The sequence below is a fragment of the Elephas maximus genome, chromosome 7, assembly GCF_024166365.1.
Source record: "Elephas maximus indicus isolate mEleMax1 chromosome 7, mEleMax1 primary haplotype, whole genome shotgun sequence".
Classification (NCBI taxonomy): Eukaryota; Metazoa; Chordata; class Mammalia; order Proboscidea; family Elephantidae; genus Elephas; species Elephas maximus.
Genome location: NC_064825.1, coordinates 32,579,090 through 32,594,526, shown reverse-complemented (window position 1 = coordinate 32,594,526; position 15,437 = coordinate 32,579,090). Strand labels below are relative to the sequence as shown.

The 15,437-nt window shown below is 40.8% G+C and overlaps 1 protein-coding gene across 3 annotated transcripts in view; it reads right to left on the bottom strand.

Moving 5' to 3' along the window:
• The window catches only part of GRM5 (glutamate metabotropic receptor 5), a 574,274-nt gene extending 559,333 nt beyond the window's left edge, over positions 1-14,941 (bottom strand). For 2 of the 3 annotated variants that reach the window (XM_049890685.1, XM_049890687.1), the window contains exon 1: positions 12,706-12,834. The gene's annotated coding sequence lies outside the window, so the exon portion shown is untranslated. Of the gene's footprint in view, positions 1-12,705; positions 12,835-14,892 lie in introns of those variants that run through there. The other variant, XM_049890686.1, reaches the window with a different exon arrangement.
• Between the last annotated feature and the right edge of the window lie 496 nt (positions 14,942-15,437).

Below are 15,437 nucleotides of genomic sequence, written 5' to 3'. Positions count from 1 at the left end.
CTGGTATTTCAAATACTAGCAGAGTCACCGTTGGTGGACAGGTTTCTGCAGAGCTTCCAGACTAAGATAGACTAGGAAGAAGGACCCGGCAGTCTACTTCTGAAAAGCATTAGCCAGTGAAAACCTTATGAATAGCAGTGGAACATTGTCTGATATACTGCTGGAAGATGAGCCCCCCAGGTTGGAAGGCACTCAAAAGATGATTGGGGAAGAGCTGCCTCCTCAAAGTAGAGTTGACCTTAATGATGTGGATGAATCAAGCTTTTGAAACCTTCATTTGCTGATGTAGCACAACTCAGAATGAGAAGAAACATCTGCAAACATCCAGTAATAATCGGGACATGGAATACATGAAATTGGAAGTTGTCAAAATTGAAATGGAACATATAAAGATTGATATCCTAGGCCTTAGTGAGTTGGCCATTTTGAATTGGACAATCATATGGTCTACTAAGCTGGAAATGACAAATTGAAGAGGAATGGTGTCATATTCAGTGTAAAAAAAAAAATTCTACCCTGAAGTACAATGCTGTCAGTGATAGGACAATATCCATAAGCCTACAAGGAAGGCCAGTTAATACACTATTATTCAAATTTATGCACCAGCCGCTAATGCCAAAGATAAAGAAATTGAAGATTTTTACCACTTCTGCAGTCTGAAACTGATCAAACATGCAACCAAGATGCCTTGATAATTACTGGTGACTGGAATGTGAAAGTTGGAAATACCATCAAATTGCTCATATGCAAGTTCAAGCTGAAGCTGAAGAAAACTGAAACAAGTCCACAAGAACCAAAATATGACCTTGTGTATATTTCACCGTATTTGGTGACCATCTCAAGAATAGATTTGACACAATGAACACTAATGATGAAGACCAGACAAGTTCTGGGACAACATCAAGGACATCCATATATGAAGAAAACAAAAGGTCATTAAAAGCATAGAAATGAAAGAAAAGACCAACATGGCTGTCAGAAAAGGCTCTGAAACTCGCTCTTGAACGTAGATACAGAGAATGGAGTAAATGGTGAAGTAAAAAAGTTGAAAAGAAGATCTCAAAGGGCAGTTTGAGAAAAGAAGTAAAATATTATAATGAAATGTGCAAAGACCTACACTCAGAAAACCAAAAGGAGAGAACGCCCTCAGCATTTCTCAAGCTGAAAGAACTGAAGAAAAAATTCAAGCCTAGAGTTGCAATTTTGAAGAATTCTGTGGGCACAATGTTGAATGGTGCAGGTCGCATCAATAGCAGACGGAAAGAATACACAGAGTCACTGTACCAAAAAGAATTGGTCGATGTTCAAACATTTCAGGGGGTAGCCAATGGTCAAGAACTAATGGTACTGAAGGAAGAAGTCCAAGTTGCACTGAATTCATTGTTGAAAAACAAGGCTCCAGGAACTGACAAAATACCAGTTGAAATGTTTCAATAAACGGATGTAGTGCTGGAGGTGCTCACTTATCTATAGCAAGAAATTTGAAAGACAGCTACCTGGCCAACTGAGTGGAAGCAGTCCATATTTGTGCTCATTCCAAAGAAAGGTGATCGAACAGAATGTGGAAATTATCAAAAAATATCATTAATATCATACTCAAGTAAAATTTTGTTCAAGATCATTCAAAAGTGGTTGCAGCAGTACATCTACAGGGAACTGCCAAGAAATTCAAGCCAGATTCAGAAGAGGAGGTGGAATGAGGGATATCATTGCTGATGTCAGAAAGACCTTGGCTGAAAGCAGAGAATACCAGAAAGATGTTTACCTATGTTTTATTGGCTATACAAAGGCATTTGATTGTATGGATCATAACAATTTGTGGATAACATTGTGAAGAATGGGAACTCCAGAACACTTAGTTGAGCTCACGTGGAACCTCTAATTAGACCAAGAGACAATGTTCGAACAGAACAAGAGGATACTGCATGGTTTAAAATCAAGAAATGTGTGTGTCAGGGTTGCATCTTTTCACCATACTTATTGGATATGTATGCTGAGAAAATAATCCCAGAAGCTGTACTATATGAATAAGAATGTGGTATCAGGATTGGTGGAAGACTTATTAGCAACCTGAGACATGCAGATGACACAATCTTGCTTTCTGAAAGTGAATATGGCTTAAAGCACTTACTGATGAAAATGAAAGCCACAGCCTTCACTATGGATTACACCTCAACATAAAACAAAAATTCTCACAACTGAACCAATAAGCAACACCATGATAAAAGGAGAAAAGATTGAAGTTGTCAAGGATTTCATTTTACTTGGATCCACAATCAATGCTCATGGATACAGTAGTCAAGAAATCAAACCACTTACAGCATTGGGTAAATCTGCTGCAAAAGGCCTCTTTAAAGTGTTAAAAAACAAAGATGTCACTTTGAGGAATAAGGTGTGCCTGACCCAGCCATGATATTTTTAGTCACGTTATATGCATGTGAAAGCTGAACAATGAATAAGGAAGACTGAAGAATTGATGCCTTTGAATTATGGTGTTGGCAAAGAATATTGACTATCCCATGGACTTCCAGAAGAATGGACAAGTCTGTCTCAGAAGAAATGCAGCCAGAGTGCTCCTTGGAAGCAAGGATAGGGAGACTTCGTCTCACGTATTTTGGACATGTTATCAGGAGGGTGTTGGCAAAGAATATTGACTATCCCATGGACTGCCAGAAGAATGGACAAGTCTGTCTTAAAAGAAATGCAGCCAGAGTGCTCCTTGGAAGCAAGGCTAGGAAGACTTCGTCTCATGTATTTTGGACATGTTATCAGGAGGGACCAGTCTCATGCTTGGTAAAGTAAAAAAGGTTAGGAAAAAAGAGGAAGACCCTGGACAAGATGGATTGACACAGTGGCTGCAAATGGACTCAAACATAACAATGATCGATAGGATGGCACGGGACTGGCAGTGTTTCATTCAGTTGCACATAGTTTTACTATGAGTTGGAACCAACTCTACAGCACCTAACAACAACTATATATATATATAAGATTTTCACTAGCTAATGCTTTTCAGAAATAGACTGCTGGGTCCTTCTTTCTAGTCGGTCTTAGTCTGGAAGCTCAGCTGAAACCTGTACTCCATGGGTGACCCTGCTGGTATCTGAATACCAGTGGCATAGCTTCTAGCATCACAGCAACATGCAAGGCCCCACAGTACGACAAACTGACAGACATGTGGGGGACAAATCTGTCTTGGAAGAAGTACAACCAGAATGCTCCTTAGAAGCAAGGATGGCGAGACTGTGTCTTACATACTCTGGACATGTTGTCAGGAAGGATCAGTCCCTGGAGAAGGGCATCATGCTTGGCAAAGTACAGGGTCAGCAGAAAAGAGGAAGACCCATAGCAAGGCGGATTGACACAGTGGCTACAACAATGAGCCCAAGCATAACAATGATTGTAAGGATGGCGCAGGACCGGGCAGTGTTTTGTTCTGCTGTGTATAGGGTTGCTATGAGTCAGAGCCGACTCAACGGCACCTAACAACAACAACATGTATGTATATGTATGTGTGTGTATATAGTATATACATATATACAATATACACATATATAATTTTGTTGTTGTTTAATGTGGGACTGAGGGATCTGCCTCCTAACTTTCTGCCCTAGTCTCTCTTGTGGCCTTAATTCTTCATCTGCTTCTTTCTGGAAGCCTGCTGGTCAAGTTAAATGTGGATACATCCAGGTGTACTACCCTTGCCCCCCAGGGTCTTTGTTGATGCTGCTTCTGATCCCTGCTATGCTCTATTTCCAATAGCCTTTATGGTGGAGCTTTTAAGAGCATGGACTTGGAGTAAAGTAGACCTGGATTTGAATCCTGGCACTGCCACTTGTTGGCTGCGTGCCCTTGGATACTGAGCCTCAGGCCTTTATTGACAAATTGGAATGAAAATAGTACCTACCACACAGAGTTTTAATGAGGATTAAATGAGATCATTTTTAAAAACACTCCTTTTCTGAAGTCTTCCCAACTCCCTTACCTTACAGCATCTGCTCCATCCTCTGCACTCACAAGGCATTTTAATCCATACTTTTTTTAGGTAGTTGTTACTAAGCCAATATTGTAACTTTTTATACAAATGTCTTCTCTTTCAACAGACTTCAAACCTCTTAAGAGTTAAATCTGTGCCCCACACAGAATCTGATACAATCCTTGCATAAAGTAGATGTTCAATAAATCCTGCTTAATGAGCAAATAAATAGTTAATTCTTCCACTTGGCTTGATATTTAACTATCAAACTGAAGTTCCAAGGTAATATTCCCCTGCTGAACTCCAGAAAATAGAAAAATGAGTCATGAATCTCCTGCTGTCCAATGGTTTAAGATAAGAGAGGACCTCAAAAAGAGAAGCAGAGGCTGACAAAATTGTAAAGAAAAATCTTCAGTGACCTTCTGCGACTTTCCAAATTATTAAGGAAAATAGCATCATAGAACTAGAAAGCACCCTGGAGACGATACAATTTTAACTGAGATCTATGGGAGTTAAATAATTTGTCACAGACTTGGGACCAGAATCCATCAATAATGTCATCTCAAAACCTGGTTTAATCTCACTCTACAACTTTGTGTCTATGCATCTACATTTTTCTAAGAATATAATATTTAATACATATATTTTTATTTAAATAGAGTTCTAGTATAAAATATCTCTTAGAATATATTTTTATTCTTTCATAAAGTACATATTATAAATAATTTTTCATATCAGTGCATTTTAATAATGGGGCAAGGGTAACAATAATTAAAATATACTGAGAGTTTGCCATGTGCTAGGCATTATGCTTAGTGTTTCACATAACATGTCATTCAATTCTCATAAAAACTATAAAGTAAATAATTATATCCCCATTTTACAGATGATGAACATAGGGTCAGAAGAGATTCAGGGGTTTGGGCAAGATCAAAGTAAGTGAATAGCAGAGGCTCAATTTAAACTTAGAACATCCATTTATTTTTTAACAATTGTATAGTCTTCAATTATACAAGTGCATCAAAATGTACTTAATTATCTCCTATTCTTAGATAAAGGAGCCCTGGTGGTGTGATGGTTAAGCACTCAGTTGCTAACTGAAAGATGGCAGTTCAAGCCCACCAGCGGCTCCGTGGCAGAAAAGACCTTGTGATCTGGTCCTGTAAAGATTTCAGCCTAGGAAACCCTATAAGACAGTTCTACTCTTTACGGAGGGTGGCTGTGAGTCTTAATCAACTTGAGGGCACACAAGAACAACATCAACATTGTTAGATATCTAAGTCATTTACAGATTTTCTTACTATCATAAACAATGTTGCATTTTAGTTACTTTTTAAAAAGTATTTCTATGGGGCAAATATCTAAACATGATGTTTATGTAATACATTTGCACATTTTGTAATCTATCATTTAGATTTTCAAAGGTGGTGCCAATTTCACTCCCAATTATTCAGGCCTTTTTTTTTTTTTTCTCCTGAGCTCATCGATTCTGGGTACTGCCCAATGTTTTCTCCATGATGACCTGCTCTTTCTTGCTTCTATACTAGTTCATGGATGAGGTCATTTCTCCTTATCAATTTCACTGTGAAGTTCATTCACTCTTTTAGCAAGAGTTTGATAAAAGAAAAGAAGAAGGAAATAATAATGTCCTGATAGTTTACTTTCAGTGTACAAAGCCTGTTCAATTCTTGATTTAGGTAGAGGTGGTGGGACTAAGAAGTTAGTATCATTAAAAAAAAAAGAAAGAAAGTTCTTGCTATAAATAATGGGAAGGCATCCTTAGCTAATATAATGACAACAAAACATTTCAAAATATTACAGATCTACAATCTAATAATATAAAATGGAGACCTTTAATTCTATCATAGATGAGTAAATGGCAGGAGTTTAAATGAATAGTTCAACTTACATGGTATATGGGCTCAAGGTCCTGTTTTTAGAATCACTGCTTTATTTAATGTTATAATTCTGGTGTCATAGCATTATAAAATTAATCATTACCCCATTACAGAAAACAAGTGACACATACTTAATACTTATGATAATATTTTGCTTCAGGTACTCATATCTTAAATGAATATGAAAAAGATATTGATGGGTAGAATTTCCCATAAATGGCAATCTGCATTGTAACCAGATTCATAATTCACACTGTCTTTTATTTTCAACAATCTTCTCAAACACTGGCCACTTTCTGGCACAGATGTCTCTTATATAACTAAATCCCCACACAAGCAAATCACAGCTCAGGACATCAACACTAAAATGATTCCTTCTGCCTGAGCAATAGCCTCATCACAGTCACGGTGTCAATACTGCATATGCCACGGATGGCTTCGATATATTTTCCTGAAAACAAGTGTATACCATAGATAAGAGACATTCCATGGTATAATCATACTGAGAGCTTTAGAGTCTGAGGAAAGCTCCCATTGTTGCCACTATCTCAAGCACACATCTGTGATCTTGTAAGCAAGAAAGTCCAGCACCCTCTCTGTTTATCCCTGGATAAAGAATAGGCCATATTTTACTTGAGTCCCATTTCTCAACAAAAAAGTTACATAAAATAGTATTGTATAAATGTGAAATCTATAATTTTATGTATTAATTAAAGAGTGCTGGCAGCAGGAAAAAAAACTTACTAAATCATTGCAAATCATTTAAACAAGTGGTTTAGTAGTCCACAAAGACCGGAAACAGCTTTTTGCAGTAAAGCAATAAAAATGATGCAATCCATTGCTAACTAGTCTCAATTTAATCACCAAGGAGGGATTCTAGGCTACCCATTTTGCAGCCTTCAGCTGCTTTCTTGTTATTGACGGAACACCTCTAAAGGTTGTAAAGCATTATTATGCATGCTATATTACCTATCATCAGGTGCTTGAAAAATGTGTTTTTGTATTTCTGTGACTTGATCTCTAGTTACTTATTAATAGCTAATATTTATTGAGTGCTATCCTGTGCTAAATAATAAATGTTATTGTTGTTAGGTGCCGTCAAGCTGATCCCAAATCATAGTGAGCCCATGTGGCAGAGTACAAATGCCCCACAGGGTTTTCTATGCTGTGATCTTTATAGAAGCTGATTGCCGGGTCTTTCTCACGGAACCACTGGATGAGTTCAAACTGCCAACATTTTGGTAGCAGCCAAGTGCTTAACCATTGCACCACCAGGGCTCCTAAATAATATAAAAGCATTATTAAATGTAAACTTCAAAATAACCCTGTGCGGTAAGTATGATTACTACCTATATTAAATGCCTGTATCATATCAGACGGGAAGAATCTTGCCAATATAGGTATTATATATTATACTATACCATATTATATTCTATTGGTGTTATATTAATACCTACATTATATTAGAAATGAAGAGTCTTGCCAAGTCTTATGCCATAATCCGTGGGAGAGTCACGACACGAACCCAACTCTCTCTGACTCCAAAACCCACGTTCAGCATCCTGAAACAATGATGCATCCCAAAGGACCAAATGGGTTGGATGGTTAAACCTTATGTATTTAACCAAGACATTCTGGACATTTTGCTTTCCATTAAATTCTTAAGTAATTCCTATCCACTACATTCAGAAGTCATTACAAACACCAAGGGGATGTAAGTAACTCTGTTTTCTGAGCTCATTTAAATCAGTGTTTCTCAACCTCGGCACCACTGACATTTTGAGCTACATAATTCTTGGTTGTGGGAGGCTGTCCTGTGCACCTTAGGATGTTTAGCAGCATCTTTTGTCTCTACAGATTTAGATAAAAATCATCCCACATGGTCTACAGAATCATCAAAGAAGAACCAACTAAGAGCCAATCATCTGGGTACATCAGTCCTACAAACCTTTTCACAAAAACCTGCAAATAATACTAAGAAGGTTAGGCTGGAAAGGGCTTGTTACTGGTCTCCAGCTATATTATCTCATTTTGAAGGTGGCAGTTTCAACTTGACAAATACACATTAAATTGTTAGAGCCATGAATGATGTTACCTTATATTAACTAAGCATAGTTCTGAGTATCCACAAGTTACAATAAAGGAATCTGAGGAGAGTATCTTATAATACACTTAGCCATTTCAAAGGCTGCTTTTAATATTAAGAACAAAGTTCATGATAATTTTAACAAGACAATAACATAAAGATTGACAACTTTTTATAGTATTTTAAACATTTTTTAATTCTTATTTTATTGTTTATTTTCAAATAATTATTATAAGATTATATTACTTACCTTCCTTCTGGATCTTTAAATAAGTCTAGTATATAGCTGCATATTAAGAAAAAATGATTTTTAAAAAATATTTTTCTATTATTCCTCTGCAAAATATTACAAATGTAAGTAGATTGCACTATTACCACAGTGCCCGCTAGTGCCATTAAGATTATGAGCTTTTCATTTTCCTCAGAGCACTTATGCTCAAAAGTTTAAAGTCAGTGGCCTGTAACCAGAGTTATTATGACAATCAATCATTATGGAATTCTTCTTAGGTCTGATACCTTTACAGAGAAACAAAATCACATCTACATAAAATGTATATTTTTCAAATCTAAGTCTTTCCTTTAAACTTCCTGAACAGTGTGTCTTAAAAAAAAAAAAGCCATTTGAGGCATCAAATTATACACCACTTTGATTTCTTATTATCTCCAAATACTTGCATGCTTATTTTAAAATATGCTTCAGTATATGAGAAAAATCAAATTTTGTACTTTTTCTCGTGGAAGAAGAAGGTGCTGCTGACTCAAAATCAGTAGAATTCAAAAACTGAAATGTTTGTCCAGGTTTCGGGTCAGTATGACAGTTAGGAGCAGGGTTTGGTCCTGGATTTAAATACCTGCTTTGTCACTTTACAAGCTGAGAGGTGTTGGGAAAGTTACTTAATCTCTCTATGCCTCACTTTTCTTATTGTTAAAGTTCACAACATAAAAATAGAATGTAATTCATAGGGCTGTTGAGAAGATTAAATTCAATGACAGAAGGAACCTAGGAAACATTTAGTATCCATAGGCCTGGATGAAGAACACTCCGTTGGTTGCTCAATGGTTAAGTGCTCAGCTGCTAACCGAAAGGTTGGTAGTTCGAACCTACCACTGGCTCTGTGGGAGAAAAGACCTGGCGATCTGCTCCCATAAAGATTACAGCCTGGAAAACCCTATGGGCAGTTCTACTGTGTCATATGGAGTCGCTGTGAGTTGAAACCAACTTGACGGCCTATAACAACAGGCCTTGATATGGAAAATAGTCATAACTAACATTTTTTACTGTTTATTATTGGTCAAGCACTCATAGTTGTGCAAATAATTCATCCTAACAACTCAGTGAGCTTAATATTGTTATAACCTATTGTCTACTTTAGAAGTCAGGGTACTGAGGCTCTTCAAGGTTAAGTAAGTTTCCCAAGGTCACATAGCTAGTAAGCCACAAACCTCGGATTCAAATCAGGCAATCTGCTGCCAAGGTCTGCACTCTGATTATGACACTATACCACAACTCACCACAATGAAATAAATCTCTGATGCCCAGCTATACCTTAACATAGCACAGTGTCATGGGAAACGGGTGAGTTTGAGTTCCAAACAGTTAAAAAAACAAATGAAACCCACTGCCGTTGAGTCGATTCTGACTCACTGCGGCCCTATAGGACAGAATAGAACTGCCCAATAGAGTTTTCAAGGAGCACATGGCGGATTTGAAACAGATAAGATATATTTATTTTTATTTTTTCTCATTTCCTAGCTATGTGAAATTGGAAGGAAAAAACTCACTGTTCACAACAGAAGAATAAGAGCCAATAATTCATTTTAGGATTTCATGAGGTTTAAATAAAATAATAGATTTAGTGCTTAGCCTGGTGTCTGATGTGCTGAATAAATGGTAATTATTACAGCAGGGATCAGACTGCACCAAGTCTTCTGCGTGGTGCCCCTTCTGACCAAAAAATGTTAACCAAAAAATATTAGCACTGATAAAATCCAGCTTTAGAAAGCATCTTTATCCTCTCTGTAAATTTAAAAGAAATTAAAGTAATTAGGAAATAAACGTTGTATAGGATTATGTTTCAACCAATTAAGAAAGGAATACCAGGGTGATATAATCTGATTTACAAATTGTTGAACATTTAGATTCAAGATTCATATATTCTTTCTTGCTTTATACAAGCACCTCATAAACTAAAAAAAAAAAAGAAAAAAAGAAATCCTTGAGATGTTCCTGTTTTCTTACGTTCTTCTAAGTTCTACTCACTGACTGAAACGAGGACTACATGATGTCTCAGTGCTAGGATTTACATGTCTCTGATTACAAAAATTAACACACATTTCCAAACTGTAGAATGTCCCTTCTTTGTGACAATACACCTTCAGTATGTCCATACCCAAAGCAAACTGAATAAATTTTAGCACATATCAATGTATATCAAACAGTAATCTTCATTCCATGAAGTAGGTTTGTACTTGACAGTGATATAATAAACAATCCAAAATAATACAGAAAAAAATGTGTAAGGAATATTTGGATATTTCTCTTTTTTTCATCCCACGAGGATAGAAAGTCTGGGATAAAATGGCATATAAATAGGTAATGTTTTTTCATTATTAACTTTACCTAATCTATCTCTACCCTAATCTATTCACCTACCCTTCATTTTTATTTAAATTTGTTTTCTATCAGAAATGTTCTGGCTGCTGCATAAAAGATAATAGAATAAGGCTCCAACAAAATCTTCAACGTTTTAAAGAAAAGTAAAAAGAGTTATTAAACCATTTGTCACAAAAAAATAAGTGTTTAATGTCATACAAATATTGTATTAGGATATATAACAATACCAATAATCATAGTAAAAACCAAAAATGGTATATAGTTACCCAAGTATTCCCAAGTGCCTGTATATTTTCACTGATTTTTCAATTTTCCCCCCAAGTGTTTGTCATGTCCATAATGTATACTATGAAGTGATGGTCAAGGGCTGTGTCTACCTATTGACACGCAATGAAAAACTGGGGAAGGGCACTGATTTTTCAAACACCATTCCCATTCCACAAATATTCTCAATATACCCTTTCATAAATGCACATCGAAGAGTTTGGTTTCTCTTTGATCATATAGCCCACAGCTAAGACATTGCCATGTGATAGCACAAAGCTCTAGAGGGTGCCATGAAGATACCTAGATTGCATATTTTGTCCAGCAGAGTGTAAATGGCTAGGGAAAGCTTTTTATTAAGTATTTTCTCTTAAGAGAAGCAGTTATTTAGTGTTCTATGCACATTCTTCTCCTAAGAAACCTTAAAGGATCTGTCCAGAGTTCTGAAGAGGTTTCTGCTGGAGATCGCTGGATACCTTCTGGGATGCACGCTACTATCCTGATGTGTCCAGGAAACTGTATTTCTAAATCCCAAATTAATGATCTTTTAAAAAATGGAGATCAATCTCCATAAAGGACATAGTCACAACTGATTCAAAAATGTATAATTATATGGATGTAACAAAGAAATAATTTTTTTTTAACAAAGAAATAAAAAGAGAAAATTTCTCATGTTTCTTGAGGGGAATATTCCAGAACACACCTAACAAAAGCTAGCATACCTGAGCACTTCAAAACTCATAACACCATGCCATACAGCAAAGGGGCTTCTACAGAAAACCTCAGCTTGTGCCCCAGAGGAGGAAGGGCTGCACTTGGGTGCCACAAATGCCAGCATTAGGAATACGGATGAGTTCTAACTACTCCAGAGAGGCTCAGAGCCATGCAACCTGATGTAGGGAATGGAGACGGTGGAAAGGAGAAGCTGATCTCCCTCAGTCTGTGTCAATTTCTTAGCAGGAAGTGAAATGTTGGAGAATCTGCCTGGCTACTTTCAGTTCAGCTGAAGCAGCACCTAAGATCGTGCCTAAAGAAGCACAAGCCTGTATTAACCTCTCCTCAATTTCCATTCACCACAGCACCAGCAGGGTGGGAGTGACCGGAAACTCGAAGAGCCATCCCAGAGGACCCTACATTTCCCTCTGCAGTGTTCCAAGTGCAGGTTAGGCTCTGGCCACTGCTACTCTTCCTGCCTTTGAGCCTGCCCCGGGTTCACTTCCCCAAATCGCCGTAGCCTGGTCTCCCTCCTCTGCATGCCTCTCCTGCCGCCTCACGATAACTAGCAGGCTTTGTGTCCGATGGGAAAGAGACATCCACCGAGAGAGGAAAGAGCGGGAGTGCGCAGACTGAGGTTAAGAGAGAGGCACTCTAGCCTCAGTGAAAGAGCTGTGCTTTCAGCACCGCCGGCTGTCCCCCCTCTTCCTGCAGCAAGGACCAAGGCCCCCGCTGCCAGCTGATCTATCCGGGAGCGGTTCCCCTTCTTTCTCTCTCCCACTTTTACTTCTATCTTTTTCTAGCCCTCCGGTGGTTTGGGGGAGCGCAGTCTGCATCCTAAACCTTGGTAACCTGGCCTTAGGGAGCGGGAACTAGGATCCGTAAGCATGCAGAATCCCTTTCTCACTCCTCGCAGCCCTTACCGCCTTTACCCCATCGCTTGCGCCTCTTTTCCCAACAGGTTTAAACAAGAGCAAATGGAGCAGACTTGAACCTCGCTGGCTCTGGTCACTCTCCGCTTCACCAGCTCACCTCCCACCCCCCCCCACCCCCGCCAAACAAACTGTGAAAAACAGCTAGCTTTTTTTAAATAGCTCCTACATTCCTCCTGGGCCAGGGGACACTTGCACATACAGACACTTAGCAAGCTTACCCCACTGTAGGTTGCGCAGCGGACAGTGAGACGCGGTATTGCTTGCCCCTGTAAAGTTGGGCCGCAAGGGCCAGGGGCGCAGAGCCGGCCCTTCCGGTCCCGAGCTCCCCCCTAAAGATGATCTCAAGCTCATCGTCTACGCTCAGCGCGCGTGGAACAGCCGAGCTGAGGGCGGCGTGTGCAGCAATCTTCCTGCTACTGAGAAAGGGGAGAAGGGGGGAAGGGGAGAGAGCGGAGGAGGGAGGGGTGGTAGTTTGTATTTATAGAGAACAGAGTTCTCAGGCAACTTTTTGGTGCCACCAAGTGGCACAGTGAGTTCCTTTAGGAACGCAGGCTCCTGGATGAATCTGGATGGGTGTACCAGCCCTGCAGCCAGATGCTCACATGGTGAGAGGAGCTGGAACGTCCCCAGGACTTGCCTTTTCCCTTGTGCTCCTTCACATCTCAGCACCTGGGGCACAGATCCCTAAGTTTTTAAGAATGAGCATGTGTTGGGGGAGGGGGGGAGGATGGTACCTGTGCCCTCTTCATACAAGTGGCAGAGGTACCAAGGACACTGGACAGGTGCCAATTGCCTTCTAGGAGTCTAGACTACCTTGTCCCAGGAGGAAGGTCCTTCCTCCACCCTCCTCACCTCTCTGCGAAGTTTACAAATATGCTCAGATCTGACACTAAAACCTTGCTGCCATCCTGAAGGCTCAACCTTTAACTGGAATGTCGCTCCTTTTTCTTGTGCCAGAGCCAAATCCAGATTATCTCCCAACCCCTCAAACTCAAGGAACTTTGCAGCTTGCCATCAAACCCCCTTCTTCAACTGCTACCTTAAAGGAAGAATGTGATGAGTCTCTGTGGATCAGAACCTCCCAAAACAGCTCTGGAAACCCCAGGTCCCCTTGACTGTAGACTGGGTCTCTAATCGTCCTCCTCAACCATTTCTACAGAACTGGCAGCATGCGTTACCCCAATAGCAAAGCTAGGAGCTTGGAACTGCCTCTGATACTTGAAGGGAGAATGCTCTGAAGCTTCTTTTATCCAGATTTTCCCGCTGCCCTTCCTTCCTTGTATGCACAGCCTCAAACCCATATAATCACAGACACTGCGTGGAAACTCAGTGATTATCCACCTGAGAAAAACCACTGAGTTTCGAAGATGGAGAAACAGAGTATGCAAATGTTAAGGGACTTCTTCAAGGTCACACATTTCCCCAGAGGCCAACCCAGTGCCTACTCAGGGTGAGACTGAATGAATACAGTGATGACAAACATGACTGTCAGGCTCTCGCTCCTTACACCACCCTATACAGCCCAATCGGTCATATGGGACTTTCTTCTCTTCCTTCTCTCTCCCCACATCCCCATCTCAGTCATCATTCTTTTGCCAAAGTTCCATAAAGGAACCTAAAGTAAGGATGCCTTCCTAGCCCCACCAGGAGTACATGAACCTGAATGTAGAAGTCCAGAGTTGCAGGTGTACTCCTTGAAAATGGCCCCTAGTTCAAAAAAACCTCACCCTCCCAGTAGCACAGTCATGTTGTCGAAGTGTCATTTTAGAATTGAATCACTGGCATTCACACTGACCAGGTCCCTCATTTGCTGCCTTTCTCCAGGATGAAGCACCAGCAAGTGCTCCTATCAGCCCCAAAACATCTAATATCCCGAAAGATAGAGAAACACCCACCCCTCGCCTTTGCTGAATGCATGCCTTCGTGCACATGTATCGGTATGCAAGAGAGAGAGACAGACAGACAGACAGACAGAGAGAAATATCCAAACGCCTCCTTTGGCTCAGATCTCTATTTTTCCCTCTCTAATTTTTTTTAGTTCGTTTTCTATGGAAACAAGCCCACTTAAATCCCTCATCTATGCAAATAAAAGCAAAATGATCTTCCTAGACCTCCCATTGGAGCGACGCCGAGGTAACCGGGTCTCCTGACTCAAAATTAATGTCTGATTCTCCCAGCACACCTCCTTGCAGGGTGACTTTCCTAAACTTGCAGGACCTCGGAGCGTCCCTGGCTCGACCAGCCCGCCACCTGCCCACCACCTGCCCTCCTGGGTCCCTTTCGCCCGAGCTCCCGCCCCTTGCCTGATTGCTCTCCAGCCCTGGGCTGGGGGAGGGGCTCCGGCCGCGTTCTACCTTCCTGGCGACTCCGGCGCAGACAGAGAAATAAAAACGCGCGGTGCTTACCAGGTGCAAGCCGTGAGCCTGGCGCCCCCGCCAACCACTCCTCGAGGGCTCCCTGCGCTCTCTTAGCGGCCTTGTCTGCAGCTGCAGCGCTAGTGGCGGCGATGGAGGCAGCGGTGGCGGCAGGCAAAGCGTCTGCGGGGCGGGCGGCGGTGGCGCTCGCTCCCTTGCGCTAGCGCCTGCAGCACGTGCTGCGCTGGGCAGACACAGCTGGAAGCGCAGCGCAGCGCCCGCTCCTTCTCCTGCAGCGCGCGGCCAGGGGCCGCAGAACTGCCAGGACACGGGCTTAGTGGGTGACAAGGTCTCGAAGCCTCGAGGTCTCGGGGTTCAAGCCAGGGTCGCCTCGGGCTCCCTCTGCAGCTCCTCAGCTTCCCTCGGGGAGCCGTGGAAGGAGGAAAGCTGTGTAGGAAGGCGTGGGTGGTGTGTCACTCAGAGAGAGGCTGGGGGAGCAGGTAGATAATAAGCTTCTCCTTGCAGATAGCACTTAAACCCCTGAAAATGAAGGGGAGAAGGGGAGTCACTGCTGGAGGATGGAGAAATCCAGGAAG